The sequence below is a fragment of the Triticum urartu genome, chromosome 2 (assembly GCF_003073215.2).
Source record: "Triticum urartu cultivar G1812 chromosome 2, Tu2.1, whole genome shotgun sequence".
In the NCBI taxonomy this organism is placed as follows: domain Eukaryota; kingdom Viridiplantae; phylum Streptophyta; class Magnoliopsida; order Poales; family Poaceae; genus Triticum; species Triticum urartu.
The window spans coordinates 193,828,507-193,837,278 of record NC_053023.1 but is presented as its reverse complement, the minus strand read 5'-3'; the positions used below and the strand labels follow the sequence as shown (position 1 = coordinate 193,837,278).

Sequence of the window (8,772 nt, the reverse complement as noted above, 5' to 3'; positions counted from 1 at the left end):
AAGGGTGTGTGTGGATGGAAAGGATAGGGCGAAGCAGACCTGGCCAGATGGGCCGGCCCGGCCCGGACAAAACGGGCTAGGCACGGCACGGCCCACCCAGGCACGCCTAATACACGGGCTGTGCCGAGCCGGCACTCCCGCGCTCTCTGGGCCAGGCATGGTACAACAAGGAAACAGGCCGGCCCACCGACACATTTAGCCCACCAGTCTCCTTGATTTTGGGCCTATTTAGGCTGTTTTGGGGGCTAATATACAAAAGAATCTAAAGAAAAAAGTAAACAGGGCGTGCCGTGCCAGCGCTCGTGCAGATATTTGGGCCACGTGCCGGCATGGCCCGATTATAAATGTGCTGGGCGGCGGGCACGCGGGCTATCAGGCCAGCATGCCAGGACCGGCCCATTTGGTCACCTTTGGGGCGAAAGGAGGGTATTACGTAGAACTTCAGTAGTATTAAAAATTCTTACCATCATCTTTCCCTTCCCTAATAATAAAGCACGAATTGATTTTGTCGGGTTCACCGTCATAATACGCTTCTTTCCGTGAATTTACGTTTTCAGTTTAAATTTAAAACATATATGTAAGGTGGTATTAAATTTCGTCCGTCCAGTTTCATGGTCACAGTTTCAGTTTCCTTCTATACCCAGAATAGGCCTAGCGAACTAAGCCCATGAGCTGGGCGATGGGTACTTTGATCAGCCAAAGCAAAATATCCTTCGTGTAGCACTCCACATAGTGCCCTTTTTTTCCTTACTGAGCCACGTAGTCACGAACGAGAAAATTGCACAGGCTCAGGGCACAACTAGAGTAAATCATTAAGAATAGCTCTCCTCCCGTTCACTATAGCAAGAAAAAAAATTAGACGTGCAGACGTGTAATCTGATCGCTTGCCACACATCTAAAATCCAATTTACGCATGTTCTAATTTTATGTGGTCGTGCCTTTAAAAAAATGCCATGTATTCCCTCCGTTTCAAAATAGATGAGTCAACTTTGTACTAACTTCGGTACAAATTTAGTATAAAGTTGGGTCATCTATTTTGGAACGGAGGGAGTAATTATTAAAAATCGTTCATGAATTTTAGAATGTTTATGTAGTTTTAAGAATAGTGTTCATATCTATAATCTATAATATCTAAATAGTTCATCCCCACTATTTTATTTCTCTTAACATGCAAGCTATCCACATCATCAGCCTAGCCATATCAGCGTTCCGTTACCGGCTTACAAGGGGGGACCGGCCACAGGTTGAGCAGCGTCCACAATGGCCATGTAAGCATTCAGTTACCAGATTGCGTGCTGACCGGCGTATGTAAACGGGCTTTAGCAATTATTTTATAGTATTTCATTTGGTTCTATTAACATATAGACATGCTTTCATCCTCCCTTTCCAGTCTTAAACTGCACACCGAAGGCCAATCGTCGCATTCATTTAAAACAAAAGAAGCCCAGCCGTCTAATCTTTTCTCCATGTGGTGCTTCCGTTTCGATCATTCTCTCTTAAATAAAAAGGACCCATATCTTTTCCCTTGGCTAAATGGATGCGGCGGCTAGGAGGTGATCTCATTGTGTGGTTCGCTCCTGCGGCACCACCGCCGGTCCGGGACGCTTCCGATGGCTCTGTGTGCTATCTCGCTGTGTTTTTGTTGCCGGTGGGAATTGGTCTAGTCCCTGTAGCATCGTCGAGATGGCAGCGGCGGTGCTGCTTACTGTTTGGTCTCCACTCCTCTCTCTCTCTCTATGTTCCGGCGAACCTAGCTCCGGCGGCGTTGGGGAAATAGTGGAGGATGGTTCCAGTTGTATCATGTGGGATCTGACATGGTGCAGGCTTCCTTTTCGGCCAGGGAGGAAGGAGCAAATGGAGACACCGGCCAGCTGCCAGGTTCTCCACCATGGGATGGAGGTTAGCAATGAATGCTTGGAGGAGAGCGGAGCGTTCAATGGGGATGTGGCCACGCCCGATGGACCTTCACTCTTCAGGGGTATCTTTATCTCGGCAACGTCATGTTCAATTAAATATTTGTTTTTGTGTCTCACCGTCACCGAAATTGTTGCACAGATCTCCAACTATGTGGTTGATCTGCATGTTAACCGGACGGCGGCATCATGCGATGTACTGGCATATCAGGATCCCTTGAATGAATTTTGCACTGAAAACTTGCTGAAGGATATCCTTGCTCTGATTGGCACTGTCATCACAAGGTATTGCAGACAGCAATGCCCACTGTCCTCTAGCCTCCGCTACTCATCTTTCTTTTTGTCATAGTGATTTCCTCTATTACTTTTGGACTCTGCTTAACCTAACCGTCGATTTCATTTCAGTTGTATCCGTGTAGTTAGATTAGAGTGGGCACGTCACTATGTGCAGGTTATTGCCCTTTAGATGTTCTTTTGCATTTGATCTTTCCTGACATTGATTTCTTTTATCGTGCTCTGTATTTCCTTCAAGTCAGTTGCCCCATAAATTATATTTTCCATGGTTCGGGATAATTACACATGGACAAATATGACCGGATCATGAGTAACGGTTTCCACTTGCTTGCATAATGCAATCTATTCACAACTATTGGCCTTCAAGGTCAGTCAAAAATTCAATTTGTATGCATTATTATCTCAGCCCCATCTTTTTTAGCATATTGCACATATTTGCTTCAATTTTCAAAATGGCCGTCTAGACAAGTTTTCATCATGTTGTGTTCAACCTTTTCTAATGATTATTGGAACAATCATATTACTACATACTAATAGGTCCTAATCTCAGACAACTTTTATTTGGAGAATGTGCTCTTTAAGATAAACATACTAGAAATTTAGGTGTCGAACATAAATATGGTGGCCCATACAATTGTTTATTATTATTATTATTATTTACATTTTTCTGCTCTATGTGCATTTCTCCAATAGGTATATTGGAGAAAATGTCCCGCAGCAATGCGCGGGGAATTAACTAGTATCAAAATAATGCTCACACCAATTGACATTTGTTCACCTTTTTCTCAAGAAAAGTTTGTTCATGTAATTCTAAGAAGTGTTTACATGATTACTAATATTTTGTAATTAAAGAAATTCATGCTCTTTAAAAAAGTTCATGTGATTTAAAAAAGAAATATGGTGGAGGAAGAAGGAGAAAGGAGGCGCTCGGGAGGCTCGGTGGTGGCTTCGATCCGATCCGATCTGGAATGAGAGCCTAGGGGAAGGCCTTGAAGCAGTGGCGATCGTTGAGGGGGGATTGGGAGTGCTGCGCACGGTGGTATTTCCCCCTGGACAGAGAAAAGGGGAGAGAAGGAAGAGAGATTCAAGAGTTGGGGAGAAAAGGCATGGGGAAGAGACGAGGATGAGGGCAGCTAAGAAGAAAGATAATATCAGAGGACAGACAACGATGCGTGTGGGGGTCAGACGACACTCGTCATCCACGCGAGAGGGCTCGTGGAATCGTTGTCTACAACCAGATGCAAATGCAATGGGCACCCGAGCGGGCTGGACACGGGAGAGCACTCACCGAATAGGATTTTTTTACATCAATCACTGATTAAATAAAATTATTCTCCAATCGATAGACACGCTTATTTACCCATCAAATCGCTTCATTGTACAGGAGCAGTAGGGAGAAGGAACAACAGGGAGGAGAGAGAGATGAGGGAGGAGAGAGGCGGGAGAAGAAGGGGACGATGGAGAGGAAGGAAAGGAAGGGAGAAGGCATAGAGAAGAGCGGCGACGCGAGGTTATAGCGGACAGTTGGGCTCGCCGGCTGCAGCCGAGAGGAAGGCGGCGGAGATGGCATCCCGGGGAAGAGCTCGGCCTCTCCTTGCTTGGGTGCATTACAAGCTCCCCTTTTTAGAAAGAATGTTTTTATTTCATCTTTTAAGGGAAAGCGACCTTTTATTTCACTGCCACGGGCTACCTATGATTCAGCCACATCCCTTTTTTTAGAAGATGATTCAGCCATATCCATTTTACTATTCTTTTTATTGGGTCATTGGCCAGCTTTTGATACCATAAAAAAATTCTTTATTGATTAGAAGTATCATCTACTCCAAAAAAAGTACCACTTCACAAATTTACATATGATCCCATCAATTTATATATGTCCCCAAATTGACAATCAAAATTAAAAAGACTAAGGGTGAGGTATAGCAATAATCTGGCATATGTGTTGATATGGATACTCTCTCAACTTCACAGTAAAGCGAGGATGAGCTTAGAGGTCATGGCAGAAGAGCCGGTGCTTGAATGAACTAGACACATGCAAGTCGGTGATTGAATTGCTAAAATCTTGAACCATGTGTGATATTTTGTCCCCGTTGCAACGCACGGGCCCTTTTGCTAGTCTTTCCCTAATAATCTATCCCTAATAATAAAGCACGGATTGACTCCATGAGTTCACTGTCACAATGCGCTTTCTTCTTATGTTATAATACGCTTTTATGATTCGTAGACAAAATCGTAGTATAAACGAGGTGGTACTAATCGTCCGGTTCATCTCGTGCACCGCCACGTCCACCGCTTCGCCCCCGTCGCGCGCGCGGCCATGGTGTATATGGCGCCCATCCTCCCCAGCTCCCCGGGACCTGCCCCGCTCGGCCCGTCGACGACGACCACGCCCCACGTCGCGTCAAGCACCTCCCGTGACAAGGGGGTCAGCGCCTGCCGGCGGCCCAACTTGCGCACCGTCCCCGTCGGGCGCCGGCACACCGGGCTCGACCTCGCGTGCCGCAGCACCGCCCACGCCATCCCGGCTGGGTCGGGGTACCTTGAAACATGGACGGCCGCCGAGCTGTTGGGGCCACGCCCAACAAGCACGCCCCGCGCGTCCTCGGCGCTGTCGGTGATGAAGGCGGTGGCAGCGCCCTGCCCGTAGTTGACCGCCGCGAGCGCGAGGAGCTGCAGCGAGAGGCCGAACACAAGCAGCCTGCTGGGCGCGCGCGGGGCCACGATGGAGCGGAGCAGCGCAGACTCCTTGGCGTTGAGTCCGTCCGTGGACCAGAGGTGAAGAGCGAGGATGTGGTGGTCCTGGACACAGCCAAGGTGCATCCTGCGCATCAATCAGAGACGAAGGCCAGGTGTGTATGCAATTAATTCAAAGAGATTTACTGATTTACTCTAATGACTACTCAAGAAGTATGTGACAGAGATGTTTCTCCACTGACCCCTGGATCATGAATGCTAATTACAATTGAGGATCTGCATATGTGTGACTGGGATTTTATGGCTGCTGCATGGCATTGGGCAATATGGTGGAATTGTTGTGGAATTTTGGATGTCTTTGCTGGTTCAGAGAGATAGATGTAGGTGAGTTTGTTCTGTGCTTATGATTGTGTTTGATAATGCCTCGTTAAATGAGAGTGCCATTCGACCAATTGTTTGTATGAATTCTGTAAAAAATGTGTGACTATGAGTGAACGAAATCTTGTGTGCCGCAGCTTTGAGCTTGAGATGCAGATTTGTATTCCCTGTGAGTAATTTAACATCTGGCATCTTTACTTATAAAAATTATATGCAATTGGGGAACTTGAATCATTTTTTAGGTAAATGGTAGGAGCAGAACCTACTCAGTAAATACAAACGATCCGCATCTCATGTTCAAAGGGACATCTTAAAGGCTTTGTCTTTCTAGCGTGTTCTGCTCACAATTCACCATCCTTCTTAATAAATTGGTATGCTCTTAGTATTGACATCTAACATATTCAGTACAAACATGTCTTGAATTGTTTTTGTAGGATTAAATGTAGCAGCACTTGTGATTTTATCATTCCGTTTTAAAGTATTCACATTGCTGGCACCATATGTGTACAACTGGAAACGTATTTTACCGAGTTAAGAGAAAATGATGCCATGAGAAAAACTTTGAACAAGTTTTATAAGATCATCTTTATACGTGCCTTTTAATCTTTAAGTTTTTTTTTATGACTGCTGGGTTTATTAGTACAAATAAAATTTACTAAAAAACTTGAGGATAGGAGAAACATCAGAACAGTGAAAGCATGTCACATGCTACAGATGTGACAGTACTGATACAGAAACTAAGTTAGCATGCTGGATTTAGCTCTGTTTGTCTCCCTCATGAAACCATACTGACTGGCCATTAAGACGTAAAAACTAGAAAACAAATGAAAATAAATTGTCCTCAGGCATTGTTGATGCCGGTTAAGACGAGTGCATAATAAACCGCCGATACAAAATTGAGAGTGATAGTGTATCTTGGTGATGCAACAAAATGTAATCATGGTCATTGAAGATTATGATATTTTTTCCCCGTTGCAACGTACGGGCCCTTTTGCTACTTTATCCCTAATAATAAAGTACGGATTGACTCCGTGAGTTCACCGTCATAATACGCTTCTTCCCATGATTTTACGTTTTTAGTTTAAATTTAAAACATATTCGAGGTGGTACTAAATTTTGTCTTTCCAATTGACTCGATTGACCGCTACGTTCTTGATCGCTTAACTGGGCCGCGATCCAGTTGGGCCTTGCCCCGTATCTCACCCTCGAATAAACGGTTCTCGCTAATTTAACCCGCAGTTATTTTTCTTCGTCAACCCTCTGTGCACGTTTGGCTTTAGATCGAGCGGCGGCGCTCCCGAAGTCCCGATCCAATCGGGACATGTAGGACGACGGCGGCAAGGCTCCGGAAAGTCCCCGGAAAGTGGGGAACGGCGGGGAGGCGGGGAACGGCGGGGAAGCGGCGGACGTCGCGGCGAGGCGGATCAGGTCAGGATCCAGCGCGGCGGCCGGCGCTCCATGGCTGTGGCGCCTCGATCTCGTGGGAAGAAGAGACGTGGGAGAGAGAGGAGGTGAGATGGGGAGAAGAGAAGGCAGAGTAAGGACGGCGCGGATTCCGGCGGTGGCTCCGGTCGGCGGATCCAGGTATGTGTCCCGATTCCTCTCCTCCCTGTAAAAAACGTATGTCGCATCGTCGCTAACTGCTAGAGATGCCCTTCATAAGTTCATCTTGTGGCCAACAACAACCCCCAGATCGCGTGAGAGTTCAGTGGCATGGGCATGCTCTCCCCTGATTGATTTTGTATCAAAGATTTTGTTGTGGCGTGTGGGCAGCACCCATGAGTGTTGGAAGTACATGTTCTATATACATAACAACTTCTCTGGTGACTTACTCATCTAATGGTCAGATACAATTTTAGCAACAGTGAATAGCCGCCTGATAGTTTTGTTATCTACTTCTGAATGTTCATAATGTGTAAAACGAATCAATTTTACTATGATTTTACTTGAGAAGTTGAATCTGCAAAGTCTTGAGAACATTGACTATATACTCCAACACTGCAGGCCAACTCTTGATGGATTTCCAATGTGCTGGTGGCCTCCGAAATTTTTTTGTCGTGTAGCCGCTCCCCATCTCAGCGTGTGCTATCCACGGAAGCCGGCTCCTCCACTCAGGCCCTCCTCTGCAACGCCGACGAGGACGCTACTTCATCTGAACCGATCTTCATGACCACGTGCAAGTATACACATGTGCTCCCCTGCCACCCCTGCACTGATTTAAGGCGAAATCCAATTGGGAGTTATTGATAGGCACCAATGTATTCTTGGTTCAGTTCCCCTGTCTTGAATTACGTTGATCCTTTTGGTAAGATCAAACTGAACATGCTGAACATCACTTGCCCAAACAAGTTGAACGCCTTGCTACATTATTGCCCAATTTTGTAAAATTGATCATAGCACTCCTGCTATCATGTCATGTTTGCTAATACTTATTGAGCCATAAAACAGTGTTTTCTGTTTATAAGCTAGCCCTTCTTATTATGTTTCAGAAGATCGATAGTACCCATTACATTACTACAGTACAGTGTAATATGAGAAACTGAGTTTTGGTTGCCAAGCAAATGTTTGTGCTAATTCCCACAAGAAATTTGTGTTTGAAGAATTATTACTTTATCAGGGAAATATCTTTTATATGGCTTCATGAAATCAGGAAATTGATTAAGCGGCATAGGAAATTGATTTAGCACTACCTCATTAAACATGAAGACTTATTCTTGATTTCGTGTTGATGTTTCAGATGGAATTTTTTTTCATATGACATCAGGGATGTAGGATGATTGGGTGAACAAGCTTCCTGTGAAACATCCAGATCCCGGTGGCGGTGCCTCCATTCAGCATCCCACGTGGCGACGTCCTCCGGTATAATGGCAAACACCGGCAGGGGAGAGAGCAGAGCGGGAGGGGTATTGGGTCCATACCATTGTGGGCATTGCCAGTGCCATGATTGTGGTTAATACCCACAGGAGATTCTATTCCTGTGAGCGGATTAAACAGAGTTGAGTAAACATCGTCCATAGGAGATACATGTGCTAATTAAGTTTAGAGGAGAAAGTGGTTCTTTATTCTTGCAATTTTGGTGCAGATGTCATACAGGGGCAGAGAACAATGGTCTTCTGGGAATGCCTGTTAACTTTTTGGAGCTGCCAGGTAAATTTTGGTACGAATTTATGTTAGTTCTACCTTTCCATGATGTTTAATTGCTTGGTTCTTAAGGGTTTGTAAGAGGAGATGGATTTTGGACTACTCTATTTCGGATGCCACGGATTTGCAGATGAAAAATAAAAGAGTGTGCATGGTGTTTTTTTTCTTACAGAATACTTTTATATGCCATGTTCTATTTTGCTTCAGATTTAGGACTATTTGGTCTGCTACAAAATCCATGTTTTCAACTGCAAAATTTCAGTTTTATTATTATCATATTTACTATTTTTCGGTAGTAATATATAACACGTCGCTGGTGAAAAGCCTACTGGAAAGATTAAATAGTCAATAA

General features: G+C 44.9%; 1 pseudogene; it reads right to left on the bottom strand.

Annotated features, from left to right (window-relative positions):
• Window positions 1-4,172: 4,172 nt before the first annotated feature.
• Window positions 4,173-6,861, bottom strand: LOC125535704 (annotated as a pseudogene).
• Window positions 6,862-8,772: the final 1,911 nt, after the last annotated feature.